This window comes from Lepisosteus oculatus, chromosome 25 (assembly GCF_040954835.1).
Source record: "Lepisosteus oculatus isolate fLepOcu1 chromosome 25, fLepOcu1.hap2, whole genome shotgun sequence".
NCBI lineage: Eukaryota > Metazoa > Chordata > Actinopteri > Semionotiformes > Lepisosteidae > Lepisosteus > Lepisosteus oculatus.
This window is the reverse complement of record NC_090720.1, coordinates 6959040-6977374: the sequence shown is the minus strand read 5'-3', so window position 1 is coordinate 6977374 and position 18335 is coordinate 6959040.

Below are 18335 nucleotides of genomic sequence, written 5' to 3'. Positions count from 1 at the left end.
TCATTTTCTCTGAAAAATAGAATACGTGTATGGTGATTTCAGATTATTTCTGAGTACTTTTGTTGTACTTACTGTGGAGTAATGATTTCCGTACTGAAGTTTAACTTGTGTCCCTGTTGTGATGATTTATAAGAAATTCCTTAAAGCATGCATTGAGTTTTGTGTGGAAAGCATTCATTTTGCAAACAAGCATATCTTGTATGTTGATATTTCCCAGGGCCATATTTGATGTCAATAGCAGCTATGAATTTCTCTGGTACATTTGCATTTTAAAAACATGAAAGAAAATCTAATGATGCAAAATATTTTTGTTCTATATCCTCTCCTCCTATACAACAGACTTTATTTTCAGACAGGTTGGTTCACTGCTGAGATTTTTGTGCACGTATGTGGGGATGTTGAAGAATCTGTATTTTCTTATCTAAAAAGTTCATTTGTCAGAGCCCTCTGTCTTTGTTAGCATAGCCTGTCTCACAATGCATGGAAGAGTTAAAGTGAATTGGAAGTACAGTATGATATCGCTTGTAGTGATGGAACCATAGCTAATATGAATAGGAGGCATGATAAAGCTTACAAGTGACAGATCTTCAGTTAATGTGAATAGGAGTGTGATGCAGTTTTCATGCTCCATGATACTGTATATCATTGTGTCACAGGTCTTTCTGTTGAGTGGAAAGAACACTATAGACTGTATCTCAAGCCTATGTATAATCCCAATGACATTTTGTGCTTTGTAAGTTGCTTGTTGGGGGATCCACAGCTAGCCAATGAAATAGCCCAGCCAAAGGAGAGATTTAGGGACCTTAAGAGAATAACCTGTGCTGCTTAAGAAACTCCTTCATGTTTCTCTTATTCTTCTCAATCAAATGCATGTGTGCTGTATAAATATATATATGTACAGTAAAATTAGTTAACCTTTTTTTAAACAAAGTTTTCCCGATTGCTTTTCTGACAGTCGCACTCTATTTGGAATTTCCAGTTGTGAGGATGTCATGTCTCAGCTCCCGGCTTCAGGCCTTGTACACAGGTTTTGTCTCAGTGAGACATTAATTTCACCAGATGCTTTATCGATTTCATGCTAAATGTTGTTTTTCTGTGAAATTTTTAATCCATAGAAATTACATTCCTTACATTTCCTTCTCAGCTAAATTGAATCAATTTGAAACTCTTAGAAGCTGCCTAGTAAAAGAATCTTCAAACACTGTGTCCCTGCGTTTCAAGTGCTGACTTCAAAAGCATTGAAGGAAAGGAAATGTTCCTTTTCTGGCATCGGCGACTGACTCCGGGGAGCACAGACACATATTTAATGAAACAAAATAGAAGCTGAAACAGAAAGGTAGATGCCACACCAGTCGTTGTGTGATGGATGGCCTCATTTGTGATTTCTGAACTGCAGATGAGAGCTATAAGCAAGCAATCTGAAACACAAACCTTTGTGCATGTCACACAAATGGTTTTCAGAAAGTTGCTGTTACTAATAAAATTCCAAAGCAGCAACAGGGAGATGGGGTAATAAAACACTTCTGTTGTTTTTAAAGCATCTGCCCATTTCATTTAATTTTAATTTCAAGCTCCCTGTTAGAGGTTGTTTCTTAAAGAATCTCTAAGCTCTCCCTTCAAAGCCTGTTCCCCTTATGGAAAAGTTTCAGATAGTGGAGATTAGTGTTGCACAAGCTGTGAATTTCTGATGGTATATTGCAGCATCTTAAGTGCAATACCTTGAAAATATTTCCCTGGTCCAATGGCGGTCTGTTCTGTGTCCATCCCATTTTAGTATTTTAACTCTGATAATGAGATTTTATATTTGTGCTCCAGTCTAATCAGTTATTTTGCTCACTCTTGCCAATCCAAGCAGTCATTGCTCCTTGAGACTTTGGGTCATCTACTGTATAGTTTCTTAATTGCTTTGACATAAAGGGACCCAGGATCATATCCTTTATTAAAATACAAAAAATAAACACATTGGACAAAGATGGTCTTTTTAAGGCAGTAAAGCATTTTCTCTTTTCAAGAATCATATTTATTTCATGGAAGAATCCTATTGAATTTCATTTCACCCCATGCATATAAGATGCAACATCAGTTGTGAGCACTGTTGAATCAAGATTCTTGTGATATGTGGTAGGAAAACATTCCAAGACCACACAGAGCAAGAGTGCCAAGGGTCAGCAGGGTAAAAAGCGGTGGTGTTGAAAATGTCTGAACTTTTTTTTTTGCTCTGCCACTATGTGGGCAAGAAGAGTCTGTGAGAAGGAGAGTATAGTACAGTACATGAAGTCTTTGAAGACGACAGAACAACATGAAATAATAGACACTAGCACCCTGCCTGCACAATTATCATTAGTCTTGGAAACATGATCCTTCAAGCAATAAATAATCCAAACATTATTGTCCAATTTGCTAGAAAACAAAATAATATCCCATCACTTCAAAATTAATCCACACTTCATCCTGTGCTTAATTGTGTGACAAGTGCATTAAAAATTTAAAATGAGCAGAAGAGTTTGATTGACTTGGCCGAGTAGCTTTGGGAGCCAAATGAGAGAAGAACAGAACGAATTGAGCCTGCTGCCTGAATAGTAGTGAGCTGAGAATGTGAACAAGTGGCAGGTGTATTGTAAAATTCCTTTGCATTCTTCTCACACACATAGACTGTCTTAAATAGCACAACAAGCTCCACTGCTCATTATAAGTCTGTCTGTGCAGCCTCCATTAGCCTGTTACATTATTTAACCAGCGCATCATATCTCAGGCTTTGGGAGGGTTTATTGGCCCACAGCATTGTGGGGAAATGTTTAAAACATCGAGGCAATTATTGTTTATGCGCAGCGCAAATCTCTTCTGATAAAGCTGAGCACTGAAGGTGTATTATGTTTTACTGCCTGTCTGTTTGGCTGTTTGTGAAGAATTATGTCTTTCATTGTTTCCTGTTAAGTCAAGGATTTTAGGGAATTGCAGAGTTCCATGAATTACAATATAGAAGTGGAGACAGCACATCCATTTGCTAAACTGGTTATTTTCACTGCTCACTTGCGCTGTGGCTACACTGAAGCATTGTAAAGTTGTACAAGGTAATAGTTCATATGGGGTTTCTAGTACTTGAATAACAGTTTAATAGTTTTCTCTTCTATTCTAGCTTTCTCTCCATTGTAATACAGGTATGTCAAGTTCTTAAATCGAGCCTTTTTTTCTGGGGTCCCCCTGCTACAGTTTGAATTGAGAACCCCACTGGAATGGACACCAGGCTGTACACTCCCAATGAAGTCCTCCCAGAGGCGCAACATGAGTCGCTGTCTTCCATATCAAAATTCATAGAAAGGTCTTAAGGAAGATCCAAACAAACGGAGCTGAACCGGATGTTAACACTGGTTTGAAGTACTGTATGTAGACTTCTGCCTGTTAAGGGTCCCAGTAATGTTTTGGTCATAACTACAGGTATGTGCACTGTATGTAAGAACATACCTATAAGAAAAGTGGCAAACAAAAGGAGGACTTTCAACCCATCCAGCTCATTTGGTTGTTAATTAGTCCTAGGATCTTGTCCTGTTGCTTTTTGGAAGAAGCCAGGGCATCAGCTGTAATAACATAGTCAGTTGTTTGTCCCAGACTCACAGTGTTTTAGTAAAAAAGTGCCTCCTGTTCTCAGTTTTACAATCTGTGAAAGAGAAGGTACATCCTGGAGGTCAGGGCTTTGAAGAGTAAAAAGGGCTCAAATGAACCATAAAGTGAAGATTTTTCAGCGTTCAATTGGTATATTATTTCATGTACAATATGTTGTAACCTACAGTGTCACCTTAGCAGACTTGACCTTGAGAATCATATAGATACTTTATTGATCCTGTGAGGGAAATTGCAGTGCAACAGCAGCTTAATTCAGCCAACAGCACAGTGTAACGAAATGATCCAATACGTACAATACAATCAGTACAGCCATTGAGAAGTGCTATAGGAAGAGTTGCTCACAGTCCAGAATATACAAACAAACCAGAACAGTACACAAAAAGTTGTGTACTGATGTACACATATGTGTACTGACATATGAAAGATGTAACTACAGATAAAAACTTGCACTCTGTAGTCCCAACTATATTAACAAGAGCTTGATTCTAGAGGGGGAAAGGTCTTGGATAAAATTATCTCTGACCTAGGAAACAGTGTTGATATATTCCTTATCCTTGGGAACATTAACATGTTATATAACCAACAACTTACTTTTGCAATTATACAGTCATTTAAAGACATTTTAATATGAATTTAATCAGTTAAAGGAATCTGGAGTAGAACTATTAGTTTATCCCTGGAACAAGGTGGCAGGGTGGCACCTTGTCTGTAGTCAAAGAAGTGACAGGAGGCGAGCAGAACAAACTTCAGAAAATCATTATATTCAGTGTCATAGACCATAACGGCAAATGCATTATTGATATATAGGCCTAAGTGGTTTCAGGAAACTTTCAAAAAGTAATCATAGCTATGTGGAACAAAAATAAAAAATATGATTGTCTTCCAATGACTTGTTTCCTTGAATGTCATTTGTTTCTTATACTGTATTGGAAACTGAGAGCATCTATGACAAGTTTGCATTTTTTTGAAGATGTAAATGGAAAAACACCAGTACTAGGGGCTAATAAGCAGACAATACAATTGTGAGCCTGGACAACTTCCTGCACCAGTCTCAGTAATTGTATTTTCATGGCCTTTTGGAATAGGGCTAATTGGTTGAGAGAGAGATGAAACTGTGAGGAATCCTTTATTGCTATTGGCTAATTAATCAGTCAATTGATCACCTGGAACAGAACCAAGCCCCTTTAAAAACAGACTGCTTTGGGAAGAGCCTGTTTTAAGAAGAGATCAGACTTCTTGTTGGAGAAACAACTTTTGTTCGATTTTAAGTCACAGTTTATCTTTGAGTTACTTTGGTAAAAGTTCAGTTTGAAACTTATCTACAGTATTCTCCTGCTTCTTTAGGTAGCAGGTCACATTATCAAAAATGAGCATAAATATATAAAGTAGTCAGAAAAGCTGAGGAAAGCAGGAACGTAAAAAAAATCATGTTTTTTAAGCTGCAAAAAATACTTATGATGTGCTAATGTTTATTTTATCTCTTCTCTCGATTTTTGTTAGTCGTGAGTTCTTGATCGCAGGGGGAAATCAGATGTAGTGTAACATGGTTCAGATTCTGCAAAAAGCTTCCAGGCAAGTTAAGAGAGGAAACAAACCCTTGTTTCAAAAATTGCAGCTTGGGAAAGCTGTGCCCAGAGAGATAGAGGAGCAGCTGTCTGTTTCTGGGCTATAAGGGCTATGAGGCAGTCTGCTCTCTGTGCTGCATTGGGAATGTGCACACTTGATCATTTCAATACTACATTCTGTTTGCTTTCTTTGTGTGCTTTTTTATGGCATTAATGTCCAGGTACAAAGTGATAAAGGTGACTTTGTGTACCTTCTCGCCTGTGTTTCCATTCAAAATCTGTACATGATTTCCTGTCTTAGTCTTTGAGGTATCAGTCCCTAAGATTTGTTTTCTCTCTGTACTGTATCTTCTTCAACAAACAATATTAGTGTTTCAGTGTTGACTTCTGTGTTAAGAGCAGCAAGGCCAGTATTCCAGTATTGATTGAGCTTGTTTTGGGAGGAATGCCTTTCTCTCTACAGGAAAGGAAAGTCAGATTAAATTAAAATTTAAAATCTTTCCTGAAACAATGCAGCTGGCTATTTGACCTGATCCATGGGTGCTGGGGTTTTTGTTTTGTCAATAACACACTTTTCATGTTGGATTTGTCCAACAGACTTTCCAAAATTATTTTTATTGCTACGAGGTTGTTTCATATTTGCATTATTTTTGTATTTGTGTTTGTGCTCCCAGGTCTTACTGACTTCAAAGGCTATTTTTCAGTTGTAAAAATTATTCATGCTGAGCCTTGAATTTCAGCTGAGATCTGATGTTCACCGTTTGAAGTTTTTGGTGAGGAGCTAATGTCCATCAGCTATTTGTACTTTGAAATCAGACAGATTTGAGGTTCTGTCTATCTCAGCTTTTTGAGCCATACTGTTAAGTTCCTTGTCCTTCTGTTATACAGAAAGATGTATTTCTTTCAGTAACATTGAGAAAAGATTTTGACCCCAACATCACTTTCTTCTGTTTGATGAATTGTTTAGAGAAAGGCCTTGGAAACGTTTAGGAGATTTCACCACTTATTCTCTTTGCATTATTTCAATATATTTTTATTTATTGTAGATGTTCTTTACTTTGCTTATATTATTCTAGAGGATTAAGATGCATCACAAACATGCAACAACAGAATAAAAATAAATATCAACAAATGTACTGAAAAAAACATACCTTATATCAAGAGTATCAGATACAAAATAAATAGATATGGAAGTTCTAGCTACTGTAGATGAGTGGGAAAGACACGAGAGAGACACTTAAGAATGAAAAGCATGAGCAGGTCTCTGTGGGTTCAAATCCTGTACATGAAGCGCTGCTTCTGTAAACTTGAGCAAGGTATGTCACCTGAATCTGTCTAGTAAAATACCTAGCTAAATAATAGGGTGCAAATGTTAGGTTCCCTGATGCTTAAAAGCATTAACAGAACAATTTAGTCATTTGTTTAACTGGAAAATACTAATTTAGTGTCAGGGTACTGGTGCCCTTGCTTTTGCTATTGAGTGCTTAACCAATACCTTAGTAACATACTGTATTTCCAAGACCTCATTTTAGGATTTTAAATAGGAATTATACTATTCAGTGCTGGGGGCTGTGTGTTCTTGGACAGCATAGAAAATGGTTTAAAAACAAATGTATTTATGTGGCCTTGTGCAGTAGTGCTGTTGTGAGCTTTTCAAAAGAGACTAGATTTATCACTATATTAGACCAGCGAGTTAGGGGTACGTTTTTTCCTGCAATTCAAATTCATTAACATAACTCTTCAGCATGTAAAATAGAGTAAGGTTCAGAATGTTTGAAAGTGTCGTCAGTAGATGATAGGTCTTAAATTGAGTAAGGGCCTGGAGATAACAAGACAAGACAGCCTGAGATAAGAGATGGTTGATTTATTACATTTGGAAAGACATGCAAATTGGAGGACAGGACCAAAGAGAATGGATGTACTATACCTGTCTGATGCCTTAGGAAACACTGACAGATTTCTGAATCAGTTAGGTCCGTGTTGTGAATAGCTGGTATAAGGTGCAATGTTTAGTATTCGTTGGATTTTGGTGTTGCCTGGTGTCGTAAATGTGTTGCTGCAGATTGTTTTCTTTGACTTAAGATCATGGTTATCACTAAGGTCCTTATTTGACTTATGTTATGGTCAGATATCACATTTGTCTAGCCACTAGTGAAAAATAGTTTATGCATTCTAAATGTTTTGTTTTCATTTCCTGAAATTCTTATCTGCATTTCAAATAAATTTGTATTTGAGTGTTAGACACATCCAAGGAAAACCAGGATGATACTGCAACTTGTTGGTGGGTCAGTGGGTTAAGCCCCACCCTCTAGACCAGAATTTCCAAGTCAGTACCTCAGTAGAGGGACCTGGGACACTGAGTACTGCTGTAGCTGGTGCCTTCCTTTGGATGAGACATTTAATCAACACTGACTACATGGTTATTACTGTTCAAGAGTAAGGGAGTTAATCCTGATGATCAGGACTAATTCTTTCATGGACTTGTAGAATACTGCCTTACTAGGGCTCCTTCTTTGTTAAATGGGTGAAGCAAGTTCTCAGTTGTCCCGCTGATCTGCTGTGTAGAGCCTGCTGGAGCTCAGTGGCTGTCACACAACACCTACATGTAGGTGGGAGTTGCATTTACTGTATATAGTGGCCGAAGCAAGTTCTTTTTTTGTAAGCAAAGCTCTTTCAGATCCTTTGGGGTGAAAGGTGCTCTATAAATGTAATGAATAATAATAATAGTAAAGCTTAATGTGTTTTACTTTTGTAGTCCACTGGAGAGAAAAAAAAAACAGTAGGCAGACTGCCATTTCCTTGAAAATTTGTCAAGGGCTAATGGATGTCCATTTCCCCAAATTGCTTGCCTGTGTTTGATGTATGTGTGTAATGGGCTATGTGTGTTATATTGGTTGAGTAGTGTTTATGAAGGAGTTATGAGGTGTTTTAAGTGAATTATTGCCTGTATGTCATTCTAGCTCTTAAATATCAAATGCTTTTTATTCCATCAACTGTATGAGGGTTTGTGCGTATTGATAAAGTATACAAAAGTATTTTGAATTTCAGGTCCATCAGGTCATTTAAGTTTCAGATGTACAGAGTGTTTTTAATTCTTGGACCCAGGTGCCTTGCAGAAGTATTGAGATCGTTCAAATTGAATATTTGTAGGATAAAGAGAGCATGGCACTGAGAACTCAGAGACCAGTGAACAGCCACGTGCTTCTCTAGTTTCTTTCAGATGAATGGGACAGAATCCCATAGATCGCATTTGAAACCTGGTGCAAAGCATGCAAAACAGATTGTGCAGCTTGTAGTTGCTTCCAATGGTGGCTACACCTGCTACTGCCTTTGGCTTTTACAGTAGACTGCTTGTTAAGCAACACTGTTAATGAGCATAATTAATTTATTGTTTTGTCTGTTCAATAACGTCACTCAGTGCAGCTGCTACAAATAACGAATTTTACTAAATACCTTGTAATTTGTGACAATTGTAAGTGAGAGGGATCCTGTGATGCTCGGTGTATACATACTAAAAGCAAAGTTTGTATAGATGCTTTAAAAAATCCAAATTTAATATAATTTTGTTTTCTTCTCATATCTTAATGACTTCTTACATAAATCAATACAAATGCAGTGATGTACAGTCATGTGCTCGCTCCCCTTTGAGCAATGTACCAGTGAAAGTAATACCTGCTGGGACGATCTGTCACAGTAAATGAACAGATTAGACTGTTGCCCCACTGACAAATTCCAAGCTGTTCAGCACCAGCTAACATGCTGACAACACCTAGGTACACTGTTGTTCACTATATGACAAATAGTGAACACTATAGGAACATATTTTAAGCTTGTAATCGCTAATTATTGTCCTTTTAGTTATCCCTCAATTTGGATTTTAGCTGCTGTGCTCAGGTTGCATACGTTGAATGCTGTCCAGCATGTTCCGGAGGTTTTACCTGCACAGACGTCTGAGTCCAGGCTCTGAGTCCTATGGAATTCCTGTCACAGCTGGCTCATGGCATCATCCAGATGCACATAAGCATCTTGACTGATTTACCCACCCAGGTGTCTACTACCACTATTAATATGTGTTCAAAATCAGTCCTATTTCATTGAACATCCAGTATATACATATTTAGTATACGATGTGTGTACTAGTACGTAGTGTGTAGAAGCTACAGTGTCTTCTTTTTAAGAAGAAATACTCAGAAGGGTTTCCTGAAGGTTTTGACAGTCAAGCTGGCTGTAATTGCCACTAATTCCTGTCGGGTAAAGACGCCAGTGCTTCTCTGTGACACAGCGGATAAAATACATGTCATATTTCAAAGGTTTCTGCCCTTTTCATTATATGTTATGCTTTTTGTACAGTACATGTTGGAATTGTCCAGCTGAAGGGGGGGGGGGAGGTCCAATGTATTTTTTAGTGACCTTCAACATGCTATACTGTATTTGCACACCTGTGATTGAATCAGGTCTTCCATTTTCTAATACTTCCTGCTAAATGGTCATCATGTAGAAAATGCCAAAACTACCTTTTTTAAGTTTAAGTTCAATAAGGTGTGAGAAACTGATGGGAAGATTGGTAAACAGGGTTAGGTGTGGGAACCTTCAGCTAATTCTTTGTCTCCTTCTGTAAACCTACTTACCAGACACAGGAATGGAGGACATAACACAGTAAAATTCATTTTCAGGTGTTTAGCATTCTTTTTTGTATTTGTTATAGAAGGCAAATGTTCACAGGAATTAGCATCTAAGCTGTGAGGATGTTTGAGATAAGAAACTGCCTTAATTTGTGAACACAAAACCTTATTATACAATTTGGAAAGTTTTTGGAAAATTCTTTTAGTATGTAACAATCCCCGAGTCCGATCAGATGCAGTTTCTGTTGCTACTCGGTGCATTACAGACACACAGACTTCAATTTCTAATTAATAGTTATCCACGAACAGTTAACTTGTTGCTGTTGCTGCTGTTCTGTGTTTGTTTTTGGTGATTCCTTTAATGTCTTTGTATTGGAGCACACACGCAAATAAGCATTTCATTGCACTTGTGCATTCCGTATGACAATGAACTGGTTAGTCCTAACAGGATTCTGTTCCCACTCTCCAACATTAGATGGCAGAGTAGAGCAGACTAGAAGCAGAAGCAATGGCTTGGAGTATTGATCTTCTCTCTGTGTTTTGGCTGTGTCTGCCTTCTTTGTGAAGACACTTGGCTAGCTAGTCCACTGCATAAATGATTTTCCCACCTTGGTAATGCCACTGCAGGCTTGTCTATTTTGAGTACCTCTAGGTGCTTGAAATGTGAGCAACCAGAATCTTGTCCGTAGCTTTCAGGATGCAATATTCTCCAGCCTTGGTTTCTTCATCAAAAATTGATGCCATAAATGCATTTTCATAAAATATACATTACAGGCATTCTGCCTGTCTTGGAACATTTTAATGCCTTGAGGTATTTACTCAGATGGCTCAAGTTTCAAGCCAGAAAGAATATGTCTCCGTGTTTCTTATCAAACTTTTCTTACAATCATGAGCTGTGTATTTTATTTTGATTTATGAGTCAAAAAGAGGACAAAACTGCTTAAGAGCCTTGTTACTTATTTGTGTGGTAAGTGGTGCTAAAAATGCATCAACGGCTTTAAAAAAGAACTAGAGCTTTCTAACCATGGAGCTCTTATCCACTATAATTATCTGCTGATAATAACAGGATACATGTGAACAATCAAGTGCCTTTCAGTAAGTAATACGGCATAGAAATTAAAATTAACTTGCCTGAGGACTAGTTTATATTATCTGCTTCTTTCTGTTGATTAATTTGTGACTTTATGTCCTGCTGGGAATTCTTTTGATTGATTCCCTATTTTTTGGTTGAACTATAATGTATCAGTGATGATTCCATAGAAAGGGGATCTGAAAATATTTCACAAACAAGGAAAATGAGTTGGAAGGTTAGACTGTCCGGTTATGCTAATAGACCACATCTTGTAGCTCTGATCTCCATTATACTCTTGTGCTCATTTTTCAGAGGTCTTTTTCTCTGCATTTGTTTCTCAAATCATTACTTGCTATAGCACAGTATGTTGCACTGAGAATATGCAATAAAGAATCCCATAAATCACTGATAATTTGTACTGTACCACAAAGCTTTAGAGCAATGAGCATTAGGGACAAGCACAATTTCAATCAAAGATTCTGTTGACATTATGATAATAGAAAATGCTGCTTCTCCAGAAAGGTTGTTTCATTAGATGCCCTGTCAATATTTTCTGCATCTCATTTCTGTCTACAGGGGACTTAACCAAACCTAAGTGTAAAAGAGTGTGTAATATTTTGATAATATAGTATATTACCTGTGAGGAACTAACCCTGATGTCACAAAATAAACACAAAATTGTTAACTGCTTAGCTCTCAGTATATTTACAACTCCACCATTGCTAACGTGGGATAACTTGTCATATCTGAATTTAAAAATGTTCAAATGATGGTCAGATGGTCAAAGATGTTCTGTACCTCCTTATTGAAGCTAGCAAGATAAAAAGAATGGATGGTCTTCAAATTGTTACTCAGAGTACCAGTACAGTATTTTAAAAATACAGAGAAGAGCTGGCAAGAATGGAAAGCTATTATAGAACCTGAAGTCTAAGTGTGTATTTTGGTGGCATTTTTATAGCACTTCATCCAGTTCTTGAGCACTGTTGGCTTGTGCTGTATTTGCATAGCATTCTTTTTATCCTAATGGATTCCCAAGACCTTCACGTACTGTAGAGTAGAGGACCCATTTCACTCACTACTGAAGTGCAGAACAATACCCACCTGGGTGAACCTATGGAGGCCTTATGTTCCAGCTACAAAGCACATCAGGTGTGTGAAATTACTTAGGAAATTGTTGCCTTTAGGGGAAATTTAAGGTAGGTCATATTGTATAAGGTAAAAGTAGAAATTAGCATTAACATGATAGCAATAATACCCTAACACTCTGTGTAATGGAATCTTCAATGACTGGGAAGCCAGGACCTTTCTTTAATGTCTTATCCGAAGAATACTATACCATTGATTTAGTGCTACCTACCGGTCTACTCGACACCACTTATAGTAGAGTAGCTGACCACATCTGATCTGGTTCTGCTTATTTGAGCATTATTATTTGTCTGATAATTCGATTCAGAATGGCTAACATTGGGTTACACTTACCTGTTTTTCCATGAAGGTTTGGGAACCCATTCATACGTTTCAGTTTGCTGAAATAGTTGCCTAATGGACGCCATTCAAAGACACAGCAGCAGTGAACCCACAGCACTCTGATTGGAAGTCCAGAACCTAGTTGCCATTTCATACAAGCGCCTCATAATATACCAGCAAATGAAATCTTGAGGGAAAAATGAAACAAGGGAGTCTGGTTGTTGTGTCTGATACAGTAGGTGTTGTAGAGTGAAATCAAAGCAAAAGCAGTTTAGGCACTAATATGCCTATCTAGGACTATCTATGCTTAATATTTGTGGTGGTTAACATCTTATCTAATATGGTGAGGCTCTATAACAACTACTGTAGGTGTTTGGTGTTCTTTGTCTTGATGAATTCCCTTTCCTTATGCCACAAGGACTATCAGATGTTTTAAAGACAGGATATTGCTGTGGCAGATAGTTAGCAGCTAATCTTCACTGCTTCTAGTGCGAGAGACTTCACAGCAAGTCTCTCCTTTTTCTCAGTTTAAATTAAGCATTTGTTGTGTAATCAAGATTCTTAGGAGAATGTCCATAAATTGTATTCTATCCCATAGTGGAGGGAAAAACTGGGTTGACACTGGGGTAGAAGGAGAAAACATGGGTGCGGTGTTGGGTAACTGACTCTAGGAAGACAGAAATTCATCATTTTTGTGGAGGAGAAAAAAACAGGATGATTGCTATAATGAAGAAGCTGCAGGGAAAAGCATGCATAATTTACAAGCTAAAGCACAAAAATGCTCATCCCTGCCAGAGGTAGCCTTGGATGCCCAGTGTGTAGTTTTATTCTTCTTAGTGTCTACAAAACACTTTCACTTGAACTTTAATTAGGGTAAGTGCGGTGAGAATGTCCTTGAATTATTTCAGTGCAGCAGATAACCCTCAAGCGTGCTCTTACAATGCCAAAATGCTGCATAATTATGTGTCATGGTCGATTTAAGGAAAAACAACGTTTTTATTTAGATTTCTTATTATGAAATGTCCTATCTCCAATTTGTTTTGTTATGCTCACCCCGTTGGGGGTTTGCCAGTTGTGTGTTTTTCACTCACTGCCTACACGGGAAGCCTGTCAGCACCACAGTGTCTCCTGTGGCCTCCCAAGCACCTGACGGACCCTGTTCAAAAGCACCTGACTCAAAGGTGAGCAGGTCAGAGGAGGCCTCCTACTCCTTCTTATTCTCACATGTGGGAGAATGGACCGATCCCACCCTTCCCTGCACACCGCTCCACTCGGTGACATGATGAATGATCCAACCCATAGTCGGGCAGTTGTCTTTACCAGGTGATGCCCCAGGACTACTTTAAGCCAACATTGTGAATTGTTGTACAGTGAAACCTTGTCTTAGATGAAGTAATAGCCTTTTGTTTTTATATCCTGTGCTATGCTTTGGCTACAATGCAAATGATAGAATACCTTGATAATTTAGCAATGGATATAATAATAATGTGAATTCCTTTCATTGAGGACAAGAGCAATTGTTCTTTTTCAAGTTTTTATTGAGGACAAAGCCCATTCTCATTCAGTAACACATTTTCAGACAAAAGAAAATGACTGCTATTAAGAAAATAATATAACGTAGAAGCTTAATGACATATTAGCTGTACAGGAAAGTCAGACAAGGGGGGAGTGCTTAACAGGTACAGCCCTAATTTATTAGTCCCTTTCTTCTTGATTTGTTTTTGATTATAGAATCCTTATCTTGTCTTATATAGGCAGAAAAAACATTGTCCTTCATTAGCAGCCTGGAGCTGCTGAATTAAAAGAGATGTACTGATTTAATGAAAGACTCTTGTAGGCTTTCATGGTTGGTTAAATGAACAGTGGAGCTGGCCTTCTGTGTGTTGTGTGGTCCCTGTGAGTCTGATTAGTTTTAGCTTTTCAGTTCATTGCTGCTTGCTTCGCAGAGATCAATATTATACTTCAAACCCAGGGTTGATAAGCAATACAGTATATGGGTTTAAAACCCCAATAATTCATAGACTTTCCCATTCTGACAGCAGGATTCCTGCTCTGTTACAGTATGTCATAACTTTACTGTCCGGGACAGTTGTTTTAGAAGTTTCAAAAGGTGCAATCTTCTTATCGCTTTGTTTTGTATTTATTTATTGTGGATAGTACACCCATGCCTACTTCAATGAGATACATGACCATACTTTGAGAATCAGTTTTGAATAGATTGCAGTCACACTGTCATGTGATGTCTCTCTACCCAAACAAACACTGACACATATTAAACATTAATATAAAGTTCAAGCAGTAAATTTAAGTAACAAGGCACTTGTTTGAGATTGTATTTATACAGTATATCTCAAGGTAAAAAAAATATATAAATGGGGAAAAGAAAATCCTTCCTACTTTTATTAAGCCTTTACTCAGCATTCTGTTGACATCTGAGTTTTTTTTTAGAAAATGCCACGTCTGCTTCTCACAGCGTAATATGTTGTGACAGGGCTGAAGATTTCATGGGTAGCTGAAAGCTAAAGTGAAGTACAGAAAAGCACCAATGAGTGTAAGCAGTATTGATCCCTGCTGAAAAGCCCCCATGCAGGAGCTGGACTTTCCAAATTCTGACCTTTTCTCCTGCAGTATTTTGCATGCTTCTTATTAAAAAGTCACAGTGAATGGTAAACCGATTCCCCTTTCGTTGTCTTTTAGTTTTTCTCTAAAATACTAATCCATTGTAGTTGACCCATTGAACCTCAGAGGACTGACCTTTTAGTAAGAGTTTTGTCACTTATATAAAGTGATTTTATATGATTTGTAATTGTTCTTTTGTAAATGTAAGAGATTTAGCTTTATAATAAGTCAACAATGTTTAACACAATAACACTGACCCCCGATTTCCCAGATATGTAATTCACCTGATCTGTTCCTCAACATGCCTGCATAGAATCCAAGCACTGTTGTGTGTGTTTTGTATTATCCTCAGTGCTGAACACTTGACTTCTCAGCTTCTAAAAACACACCAAGGGAGGATACTGACTCACTGATGAGAAGCTTGTGAAAAACATTAATTCTGCAGTGCATTGTTGGAATGTGATGTTCCATGACTTCAGAATAACACTGAAAATTACAGTGGCATCTATAAAGCCATTGTTCAGAAACACATAAAAAAAGCTTATTGGTTACCCACTTTTTGTTCTTTGACTTTTTCCTTATCAATGACGTATGAAATAGCCTTATTAAGGTGCATTTCAATGAGTAAGATTATACAGCATGATACTGTACACGGGAGAAGCGCTTACAAAATGGGTGTTCATACAGTTTCTGAGCTATAGAGATAAATATCTGGAATCGTCTAATCTGACTTTATTTTGTACAGAGAGAATGCATTCTGCCCTAATCTCATTGGTCCTGGTTACCATCATGCTGGTGAAGTTCTTGTAACAATCTGCGGTTTCTGAGTAACGTTGCCTCATTGTCGGTCCTGCACAAAAATCATTTCTAAAGATGGCTTATTACTGTGCCTGAAACCTTTTCACAGTCTTGTGATGCACTGTACCTTAAGTGGACTATTTTGCTCAATTTTACAATGGTGGGCAATAGGCAATGCTATTTTTATGTGATAGTTTGTGGCTTTGTATCAATGTCATGCAACTGTGACTAGCCTACTGATTTTTCTGAAATTTTACATAGCTTAAATTCAGACTACCAAGCTAACTATTGTGAGAAATTGGCTTCTGTAAAATATTACCTGATTCAGACCCCTACAAAATACACAAAAGCCCTTCCTTATAATCTACTTTTAGAAGATATTTCAGTCTAGTATGTTTTTCTGGAATACTTGTTTGACAAAATAATCTTGGTAATTTAATTAGAGTAAATGTGTTAGTTACTATATGTATATATAAAACAAGACATTTTATTTGATTTCATCATAAGAATAAAGAAAACAAAATTGCAAATCAATGGGTTAAAAAAAAACAGAAGAATTGACCTTTGAATACAAACAATGATCAAAGTGGAGACTTAAGGCTCAAAAACAAGATTTTTAAAATCTAACAAACCACAAGTAAATATAGGAGCCAATTGACTTGTTTTTAATGTCTAGCAGTATGAATCTTTTGTAATCATGATGAAACAGTGCTGTAATGACTGTGACTCCCTTTCTCTGTACTACACGAGTCATAGAGAACCTTGTTTATAGTACATTATGGATAGGAATGGCTTAACTGGTCTTGATATGGTATTCATGTTGCTCACAAAAAAACACTTTTTCTTTTCCATTCTTGAACTGAATTCACGAGTTACCTCCTCCTGTCACAATGCTGCTATATTTTGAATTTTGGTCACATTTAGAACATTTTGTTCTTGGTAGAGACTGATTTCTTTGAACTGTTTATAGTGTTTTACAAATATGTAGGAACTGAAAGTTGCTGAGCAGCCCAAAAGTAGATCATTTCTATTATACAGTGTGTTCCCACTGTACAATAGGGAGATCCAGAGGTAAAAATACAGTAGTTGTTTTGAAAATAGGGGTTCTGGTTTTTAACATATTCCTACACAGAATTTGTGTTTTGCTGATTATATCATGATTAACACTGAGCTAAATGCAAGTTTTAAATCACCACAAATTAACAAAGTTACAAGGTTTTTTTTTAATGGAAGACAAAAGCCACAATCAAAGATACCTGGAGTGCTAAAACAGAGAGCAGGTTATGTTTTTTAATATTAAATACTCTATTAGTAAAGGATACAGTATAAATGGTTTTGGTTTTGTCCTAGATCCTGGGTTTTACTGATCATTAAGTATAATTATTAGTGCATTGCTAATGTAGTCTGATGGAGCCATTGAGACATATTGAAAGCCTAATGGCTATAACGTGTTTTGGATGAGACATGTTCAGTTTTTACTCTTGAGTCCTCATGCAGTAATTTCAAAAATAATGAGCCTTCCTGTCTCCCAAATGTCTTAGCTTTTAATATAGTCTGTGCATTTTCCTACTGAGGCAGTCTCTGGAGAGTGTCTGTCTAAAATGCAAAACATTCTGTGTTTTTTTTTCTGGAAAACTGGCAGTTCCTTATTGGACCTTTTCTATGTTTTCATGTGCATACAAGTTTGCTGATTGAAACTGGGTCACAGAAAGAAAAAGTTATATACAATTTAGCCTGATCTACCATACTAATTAGACCTGTGAAAATGAATCGCGACTCTAAACCTTTCTCAGATGTACAGTATTTTAGACATGCATCACTAATTGCAGATCTACAGCATGGAAATGCTGGATACCTGTGACCTCAGAGAGATCAATGTAGGCCTTGTAATTAATGTTTTGTAGCCTTTGTGCTCAGTGGTACTTCACAAATTGGTCTGTTCTGTTCTGTTGCTCAACCCCTGTACAGTACATTTCTAGTGCTTTACAAGCCTGTCACTGAACAGATCTTACGTGTTCTACTACTGTAAATGCCTATTGACTCTACTTGAATTTGACCACAAGAAGATCCAAGATGCAAAAGGCCTCCTGTTAAGAGCTGTTGGCTGAAAGCTATTATAGTCATGTACCAATTCTCTCGCTGGCCGAGCTCATTTTCACACCTCGGTCTCGTATTAAAGTGCAGATGTGCAATATAGAGCTCCCACTTAAACAGTGAGCCCCATGAATTCCTAGGTACCTACAGGCTTGCTCTGATTTTAGCAAGCATTTTAGTGTGCCTTTCTTTTTTATCGGGATTGAACGCACTGTACATTTCTGCAGTGTCTGTAACATGTCAGAAAATTGACATGGCTTGAACGGTGGGTGTATTGGAGGATTCTGTCTTTTTTTGAGCTCCTTTGTTTTCTCTGAGTGGGTACCGGGGTTGACACTGTGAACCGATTCCATTTGGGATTTCAGATGCGTATCTTCATTTCAATAATGCCCAGATGGGTGTATCCGTCTTCATTCCACCACGCTGTACTATAAAGTGAACACAGTTGGGCTGAAAACGCTACAGGCGATTGACCAG